The sequence below is a fragment of the Bidens hawaiensis genome, unplaced genomic scaffold (genome assembly GCF_021521415.1).
Source record: "Bidens hawaiensis isolate Kalapana, Puna unplaced genomic scaffold, B.hawaiensis_p1.1 tig00071115_1, whole genome shotgun sequence".
Taxonomy (NCBI): Eukaryota; Viridiplantae; Streptophyta; class Magnoliopsida; order Asterales; family Asteraceae; genus Bidens; species Bidens hawaiensis.
The window spans coordinates 21736-32230 of NW_027502458.1; positions in this window are offsets into that span (position 1 = coordinate 21736).

Below are 10495 nucleotides of genomic sequence, written 5' to 3' on the forward strand. Positions count from 1 at the left end.
CTGGTTTGGTTTGACTGAATACTTTTTCTTCAATACTTTATAGTTGTACTTGAAATGACGGTGATACATTAACCCGATGGAAAAACTTGAAATCGATATATTTGAGACGGGTAATACCTGACCCATTAGGATTTTGGATTAGTTTTGAATTTTTTTCAAGGGTTTCGATTTATAATATACTCGATTACCTGATTACATTAACTCATTTACCCGATTATACACATGTTGTACCCGACATAACATTCTTTTCTTTTTAGTGGCCCTAGCCCGGCCACCAGGGTATACTCATTAGTAATATGCACACTATGATAAAAACATGGCTTATACGTGACATTTTGTCACGAACGAAACTTGAACTAGGGCAATAGACGACCTTTCTTAGAGAAAGTCACCATATCACCGCTAGAGTATCGCTCATTTGGTACTTCTACACTATTTTTATTATTTATTTATTTTTCAAAGTTATATTATAATTTTTGTTTTAAATGTGCATTTCTTTTACTTCATGTGACTTGAGCTTACGATCTTTTAGCGTTTAAGAGACTGTCTTCTTTATTGGGTCACCAGCCACTAACCTTAGGACTTGTATTATATATTACTTTATGAGTAAAACAATTTTACTTTTTAATTATTAGATCATCTCCAACGAGTAGCTCGTATGTATTAGAGTGGAGAACCCGTGTGTAAGGACATCCTAGTGAATTCTCTGATAATGGAAGGAGAGAATGCAGATAGATTCGTGGCTAATTGGATATGAGATCGGCAGCCTAGCTGATTGATATAAAGTCCTGTCAAGGGGATGGATATCTTTGATGTTGTAGAAGGTTTATGGGTGTTTTTTTCTTATAGAAGTTATTATTGTTAAAATAACTTAATTATATATAACAAAAATGATTGTGGCCCTTGGTTATGTAAATCAGTTTTCTTGATGTATAAAACTATAAATAGTGTTTAAAGTATTACATGAAGAGCATTTATTATAGAAGGTTTTAAAACCACTTTAAAATCTTTAAATGAATTCAAAATGGAAACTTAATTTTGTCATTTATAAAAAGTCATGCTTATATGACATGGACATGTCGATATCAGATTATCAATAGAGTTGCAATTTTGTTTTTTAATTTATTGGATTCAAAATTTTGGGTGAAAAAGTAGTTTTCCATATTCTTATTGAAACATATTTTGTAGTTGATTTCATTAAGTAGTGTTTAATTGTATTTATTTTATTGAACTTAATTAGTAATATATTCTTTATGATTTACTAATTTTTGTATAATCCAATCGTTTTTGTTAATTGATATTATTTACTGAAAATTGAAGAAATAATTGGCTAAACGTTCATATGACTTAGGAGACGTGACTTTGCATTCGTTCAAGACACGTCAAATGACATACATGGTTGATGATGGATAGTTACTCTCACCAGTCACTACATGGTATCACATAATATGAAGTGGCCATTACTATCTATCTATTCTAATAAATAACTACTCATTTTTGTCACTTGTCACTCTCATAGCTCTCTTCACCATTTTTTCAACATTTCAACATATGATCCTTATATTTTAAGTTATTTCAATATATGAATTCAAGTTTATTTTTATTAAATGTAAATCATATTCGATTCATTCATTAGTATTAATGGTGAAAGATAAAAAAACAAGAAAATATCAACATTTAAGTTGCAGATATTTTGGTTTCTTAGCTCCGGATGTCGTGAACCTTTTGAATAGGGTTCAGAAAGTTGTGCATAGTAACGTATCGGCCCATAAGAATCGAAACTTTGTTTTTAGTAGGATTGAGTTTGTTATCTAAAAGGGGGTGTGACGCAGCTTGTTGCCCGCTTACCTGCCACTTTATTGTAAATCGTTTGGATGTTTCTATGATAATATGATACTTTGTAGAAAAAAAATATTAGAATTAATTTTAAAATCATAGGTAATTCAAATTATAGTAAACTATAACTTGTTTTTAAACTGGGATTGGAGCAGTCGTGCATAATTTTTTACATAAGAATAGTTTCAAATTTGGATTTAAATTTTTCTCATAGGTATTTGAACTCAGAAAAATGTGTATTTTCTTAATTTCTTCAAACATTTTATATAAATATTGCAAACATGAAGAATACATATTATATATATTTTGGTGTTTAGCATTAAATCATTGAAGTTGAATATTATAATTATAATGCATATGAATAACGATTTACTATATGAACTATCTATCATTTATTTATATAACTTTTTTTTGTAGTATAAAAGGTTAGCAACAAGAAGATCAATATTTAGTTTTCAATATTTTCCTTTCATAACTCAGACAGAAATGTTCCAGAAACATATATTTTATGATTTAATTTATACGTTTTTTATGCATTCAAATATATTTAATTTAATGTCTTATAAGACACATTACTTAATTAAAAGCGTTCAAAGTTTTAAACCAAAAAATATGTTTCAATCCCTTTCCACTATTTTCGCTTTCCAAAACTCATTTAGGATATGGAAACCTAGAATATCGTTTTCAACATTTATTACATCATTTCAATATTATATTAACTTAGTAATTTTATTTTTATACAGATGCAACGATTTGAGGTTATGTTAGTGTTACATGTTGGGTAATACATAATTAAAGTGTTTGTCAAAGTTTATATTCAAAATAATAAAGCGATACACAATTTTATTTAAAAAAAAAGTTATTGTTAGTTGAACATGACTTTAAGGTTAATATTTCTTTGTCATTTTTCACTCATATGAAATGAAACAAATCATTTTGTTATATTTAAATTTTGGGTTTTATATGTTTTATTGATTATATAATTGTTAATTTTAATATATAAAATTAATTAAAATTTGTCATATGCAGTATATTAATAACAAAAAATAATTTATCATGATTAATCAATTTCATATTCTAAAGACTCTAAGGATGATTATATCATCAAAATTTAGGTAATCTGTTTTTTTTTTTTTGGAATAGTCATGTTTTTTTTTCGATAAACATGAGCGAATGATCTCAAATGACATCATATATACTAATTGATCAAAAGGTATGACATTTTATTTTATGTGTGTGGATAATTTTTTTGTTAGTATCATGGATATATAGTATCATTTATCTATGGTCGCAGTATGTACTTGAATAACCTTATTTGTCACACAGATAACTATACATGGCTGTATCAAGAGTTATAAGCAAACATATATGTTACCTTAACAAGAGTTACAAACAAACATGGACTAAAGATTTTTGATTTTTGATAAAAAAAAATGTATACCAACCAATATAATCACAAATGTAGTGTACAAGAAAAGTTTTGTTTATTTGTAACATATTTGTGTAATCTTATTTATGTAATTTATGTAATTTTTATATAAATTGTATTAACAATAAATGATGATTTTGCTGACTGTAATTCACTTCATAGTTTAAGTTTAAAATTTTCATCAATACCCGTGTAATACACGGGCCTCAAACTAGTAAAGTATAAACTAATCACAAACAGAAATTGTTAATAGGTAGGAACTAATCCATAGATAAGAATTTGTGTGTTAGTCACAATTCTCATCATTAATAGCAATTTGGAAATAAATAGCAACTGATTATCACTAATTGGGGCTATCATAATAAATGTCTTTTAATTTATTTGTATTAACTTTTTGATAATCTTAAAAGAAAGTTGATTTGAGTAATATTAAAATAACCAAAATATCCTCTTATGCAAAGCACATGGTTTTTTTTTTCATGTTAAAATAATCATAGGTTAGTGTTAGTACTTATGTGTTACAAACTGGAAACAACATATCTTAAATTTGTTACTTCACAAAGTTAGGCTCTGAATCTACTATTTATATTATTATATTTTTTAAATGACATTATATTTTTATTGTGTGTTATTCCCATCACAGTATACTTTTATTATGATCCCGTGTTTTTTTATGACATCAGACCCGGCTTGAAAATTACGAACAAACACCAAAATAAAAAGATCATAACACAGTCATTACTTAAATTAATATTGCTTATATCTTGAAAGTTTTCCGTTATGTAATATTTTGCAAATTTTAAGATCATATATATGAAAAAATATTTTAAATAACTAGATTAATATTATAAAAACAAATAACAAATACAAATCACATTTACAACATATGGACAATTGTACAAAGCTACAAATGATCTTATAATGATTTACAAATCAATTTCATGTGCCTTTTTATCCTGTTTACGACTTTAAGGAATATTTCTTTTTGTTTAGAATATGAATCTAGGAAAATATGCTTTTAAAAGTTAAAAGCGGGATAAGCATTGAAAAAAGACGATATGAACTTAATTATATTTACATGCCATAACTTTCTTCATTACGAGCGTTACGTATCACGTCGCAAAAAATAAAAAAAAATAATAATAAACTTGTTGTATAATGTCATGTAAGTCAATTTTATATAGCTATGAGTTTTTTGGGATATCATTCAACGATTCAAGTAATAAACTCCAGGCTAACATAACAAGTTGTCGTCCCATTCTTTTTTTAAAATTTTTCTCAGTTTTTCTCACATGCCCCATCAACTTTTTCTACTTATCTCACTTAGTGTTTCTTCATTGGCGCCATCCGTGCATAAAAGCTAGAACTAATTCTTAGTTTTTTCAAAATTTCTGAAGAAATGGTTAACGTTACTCCGGTCCTAAGGCCAGTAAGCGACCAAGAAACCCCGGTAACCACAACCCCAGCAACTGGGGGGAACACCGGCGGTTATACAAATCTTACGAACACTACCCCGGTTACCCAAGCCGGGGCAAGTGCAGTAAATATTCCACTGGGGTTCACTGATGCCCAGTTGGAGAAACGAACGAGGGTCCCTCGCCAAACACTAGATCAAGTTAAGGCGTGGGCCGAAGCACGTCAGAAAGAGTTCCAAACTGAGTTGGATGAACGCTTGCGTTCAGTTCAACAGGCTGACGAATTCGGCAGTACTCGCCAACATCTCAATATGAACAGTGAGTGCGAGTACTCAGACGATGAGCGGGAGGAATCCGATACCGACGCAAACCCTAGCCATAAGGCAAAAGGGAAGCGTAAGGAAACGGACTTCCAACCGACAAGGAATTTTGGGGAAGCCTTTAAACCAACAAATGCGGAGAGAAACCCGGGTGACTTCTCCAAAACCTTTAGACCAACTGCTGCAAATGCAGGAAAGTCTAAGTTCGCAAGGGACATTGCGGAAGCAATCGCCCCGAGAAGTGCCAAACAAATGTCCAACATCGGCACTTATGATGGTCTATCCGACCCAGACGACCACTTGAACAGATTCATTGCGGGGGTAACCGTCAGTAACTGGACGGAACCCACGTGGTGTTATATGTTCCAGATGACTCTGGTTGGAGCGGCCATGGCATGGTTCGATCGTTTACCGGTCCACCACATATATGATTGGGCGGACTTTCAGAACAAGTTCAGCCAGCACTTCAGCCAGCACTTCAGCCAGCAAAGGAAATATACTGAAGAACAGTGGACGATCCTCAACTGCGTTAGAGAGGAGGATGAATCTTTACTAGACTTCATCACTCGCTTCAACTCCAAAAAGCTAAGTCTGGGCAACATAAGTGAAGATCTTGTTCGCGCCGCTTTCATCCAGGGCGCCGAATACCCAGAGCTTATCCGCACATTGACGGGTAAGGACGGCATGCCATCCACATGGGATGCCATCATGACGGCGGCCAAGCGCTTTGCCGAGACGGAGAAGCAACTGGGAAGGGATCTTCCCCAGAGTACACACCTCTACACGCAAAGGACTAGAGAAAACAATGTTCGGATCGCCCGGCAGAACAAAAAGAGGAAGCCAGGTATTTGGCAGTCAAGGGTAAACTTTGACACCTCATCCAGCTCTCACCCTCTTGTTGGCGGAAGAAATAACACACACCCTTCAAGCCAAAAACACCGGTGGACGCCACTCACTAAAAGCGTCACGGAGATATTTGCCACTGAAAAGCTACCATGGCCAAAAGCTCCAATGATCCGGCAGCGACCCAATGCGGATCAGAGCAAATCCTGTGACTTCCACGGGACAAAAGGTCATAGTACGGAAGAGTGTACATCCTTGAAGGATATTGTTGAAGCATTCGTCAAGGATGGAAGACTTGCACACCTGGTGGCATCAATCAAGAAGGGAGGAAGGAACGATAACCGGTACCGAGGCAACGGACGAAAGCCCGTTGACATCAGCATCAACATGGTTCATGCTAAGATCAGAGGAAGAAAAAGGCGAACGACAGAACCATGCGCGTGGAAGGAAGCTGAGGTGCGCTTCCCGCGAGTGCTAGGAGGACCCAGCAAAGAAGGCCCTATCATCATCAAAAGCCAGCTGGGGCACTACATCACTTCTCGCACTCTTGCTGACAACGGCGCCTCGTCAACGGTGATGTACAGGCAGTTCTTCGACAAGCTAGATGACGAAGACAAGGAACGCCTGGAAACGATCTGCGCCTCGATGGAAGGGTTCGATGGCAGCACAAACACCCCCCTGGGTATCCTATCTTTCCCCGTCACTCTTACGGACGGGAATCACTCACGCACAGAAGACGTGGATTTTGTCGTAATGAGGAAGCCACACCACACATACGACATTCTCTTCGGAAGAGACGGGATGGCAAGATTCAACGCCGTGGTATCCTCAGTCCACGGCATGATGGCATGGCCAACAGCTGAGGGTGTAGCGATGATCACCGGCATTCCCCAGGTATGCATCGCATCTGTCTCATCTAAATCCAAACCAAAGATGGCTAAACCAACCATCACCGAGCCAGAAAGATGGGCCTTCAACGGCAAATACCCTGACCAGGCCGTTTCCATTGGCCCAACAGTTGTTGATCCCACACGCACCTTACTCAAGCGCTTATTACAGAAAAATGCTGACATCTTCGCGTGGACACCAGCTGACATGACTGGTGTACCCCGAAGTAAGGCAGAGCATAAGCTCAAATGCGATCCGGCTGTTACGCCAATCGTACAAAAGCGCAGAGTAATGGGGCCAGAACAAACTAACGCGTGTAGAACCCAAGTCAAGGAACTCCTTGACGCAGGCATCGTACGCGTTAGTAGATATCAAACATGGGTTGCAAATTCCGTTATGGTACCGAAGAATGATAAACAATGGCGCATGTGCATAGATTTCAAGGACTTGAACAAAGCATGCCCCAAAGATTGTTATCCGTTACCCGAAATTGATCTTAAGGTGGATTCGTTAGCACCGTTTCGCCTTAAATGCTTCCTGGACGCGTATAAGGGGTACCATCAAATCCACATGGCCGTTGATGATCAGGACAAAACCGCTTTTCGGACGCCCGATGGCACATTTTGTTACCAAATGATGCCATTCGGACTTAAGAATGCCGGGTCCACATACCAACGCCTGATGGACAACCAGTTTCATGCCCAAATTGGGAGGAACTTGGAAGTCTATATGGATGACTTGGTCATCAAAAGCCCTGACGCAGAAGCGATGTTGAAAGACATCGAAGAAACTTTCAACACGCTCAGGAAGATAAACATGAAGCTCAACCCGAGCAAGTGTGCCTTTGGAATGGAAGAAGGGAAGTTCTTGGGGGTCATCGTCACTAAAGATGGCTACAGAGCGAACCCTGAAAAGGTCGAAGCCATTATCAAAATGGAATCACCTACTACCATCAAACAGGCTCAGACACTGAATGGACGACTAGTCGCACTTAATCAATTTTTGGCAAACCACGCGGACAAGTCGTTTCCTTTCGTGTCAACGTTGAGAAACTGTTTAAAGAAAACGCACTTCCGCTGGACACAAGAAGCGGAAGCAGCTTTTCAGGAGATTCGGTCACGCTTGATCGAACTCCCAACGCTCACGGCACCAGAAGCGGGGGAGGGGCTAATCCTATACCTTTCCGCAACAGATAGAGCAACCGGGGCAGTCCTGCTAGTAGAGCGAAAAGGCATCCAGATGCCAATCTATTATGTCAGCCGTATCCTAACAGACGTAGAAACCCGGTACTCTACCCTCGAAAAATTAGTCTTAGCACTTATACACGCTTCACGCAGGTTAAGACGATATTTCCAGGGTCACCCAATCACCGTTCTCTCCAACTTCAAACTTGCAAACGTTCTAGGCAAACCCGAGTTATCGGGACGCCTAGCCAAATGGGCAATTGAGTTGGGGGAGTACGCGATAAAGTATAAGCCAAGACCAGCCATAAAAGGCCAGGTTTTGGCCGACTTTATTGCGGAAGTGCCTGCATCGCGGGAAAAAGAGTGCCAGGAAGAGGCTCAACCCTCTCCAGCACAAGACATCAATGATGTCTGGCGACTCTACACTGATGGAGCAGCCAGTAACGAGGGTTCAGGCGCAGGGCTGAAACTAACCAACCCAGCAGGCCAAGAATACACTTACGCTATTCGACTGGATTTTCCAAGTACGAATAACGAAGCCGAGTATGAGGCATTCTTGGCTGGGCTGAGAATTGCGCGTAAGATGGGAGTGAAACACTTGGAAGCCCACGTGGATTCCATGTTAGTAGCCAACCAAATAAACGGGACGTACACGGCCGTGAACGACACAATGGCCCTGTACCTCGCACAAGCGAAAACCCTTATGCGCGATTTCAACGACTGCAAAGTCATACACGTCAAGCGTAGTGAAAACAAATCTGCGGATGCGTTAAGCAAGCTTGCATCATTAGCCTTCACCCACTTGGGAAAGGACATCCGCATTGAACTCCTTGAGGCACCTTCGGTCCCGCACAAGGAAATTTGTGTCATCCAAACCGGCACAGAAACGTGGATGACACCAATAATAAAATACCTTGCGGCAGGTACACTACCAGAGTCAAAAACACAGGCAAGAAAACTACGCTGTAAAGCACTGAATTATCAACTCATCGATGACATCCTTTACAGACGTAACTTTCTTGGCCCACTCTTAAGATGCGTGGACAACCAAGATGCTGACTACCTCCTAAGGGAAGTACACGAAGGCATCTGTGGAGTACACGCAGGTCCACGCGCTGTTGTAGCTAAGCTAAACAACGCGGGATACTTTTGGCCGGGGATGCATACGGATGCGCTGGCATACATCAGAAAATGCAGGTCTTGTCAGCTCTACGCACCCAACACGCACCGCTCGAAGAATGAACTTGTCCCAGTCACCTCTTCATGGCCATTTCAGAAGTGGGCCATCGATGTGACAGGCCCATTTCCTACAGCAGCAGGAAATGTTCAGTTCCTAGTGGTAGCCATCGACTACTTCACCAAATGGATAGAAGCAAAACCCTTAGCCCAAACAACAGCGAAACATATCAAAAAATTTATTTGGGAATTTATTATTTGTCGTTTTGGACTTCCACAGAATTTGGTGAGCGATAACGGCACCAACTTTGCTGACAAGAAGCTACAACAGTGGCTGAAAGAACTTCAAATCACCCACACCTTTACCTCAGTGGCACACCCGCAAGGTAATGGTGAGGCGGAAAGAGCAAATAAGAGCATCGTCGAAGGCATAAAGAAAAGACTCTTGGAACACAGATCCGGCTGGGTGGACGAGCTTCCGCACGTCCTTTGGGCAAACAGAACGCTGAAGAAGGCCAGTACGGGAGAAACCCCGTTCAGTCTCACTTATGGCACTGAAGCCATGGTCCCGGTCGAAATTGGTTTACCCTCACCAAGGGTCTTGATTCAGCCAGAAGACAATGATGCGGAAAGACGGTTAGGCCTTATGCTAACCGAGGAACGCAGAGACTTAGCCGCAGTGCGTGAAGAGAACTACAAGCGACAAATGCAAAAGTACTACAACACGCGGGTAAAACTCTGCAACTTCAATGTAGGAGACTACATACTGCGTAACAACGAGGCTTCGAACCAAGAATGCCCAGGAAAGCTGGCCCCGGTCTGGGAAGGGCCATACATTATCAAAGAAGTTCTGGGAAAGGGCGCATACCGGCTCGAAAGGCTCGATGGCGCTCTCATCCCAAGAACATGGAATGGAGCTCAATTACGCAAATGTTATATGTAGATCAATTCCAAACTTGTAAAGAAAAGGCCTAGAGCCACTTCTAATGGAAATGATTCTCCTTTCACAATGTGTTGATAGCCTTACCTTTATACTTACGAACTTCCCACACTGATGTGCCGGTATTCACCGCATAAATAGGGGAAGAAGTAAGTCGTTACGTGTGGAAGGCGGCAAAACCCGCATAGACACAACGGTAAAAATTTCAAGTTTTAAGGAAAACCTCCACGCAGGTCAGATGTAAGTAAAGTTTAGCTATCCTTGTAAGTGCAAGTGACGGTCTTACCCGCACAATCACGAACAAGGAGGCAAAACTTCAACCTATTATCTACCACGTCCAAAGGTTAACTTAATAGAACACTTAGAAAATTTCAAAGGAAAAGATGAGGAAAACTTTCACGTAGGACAGATATAAGTAAAGTTAAGCCATCCTACTAAGTGTAAGTGACGGTCATACCCGCACA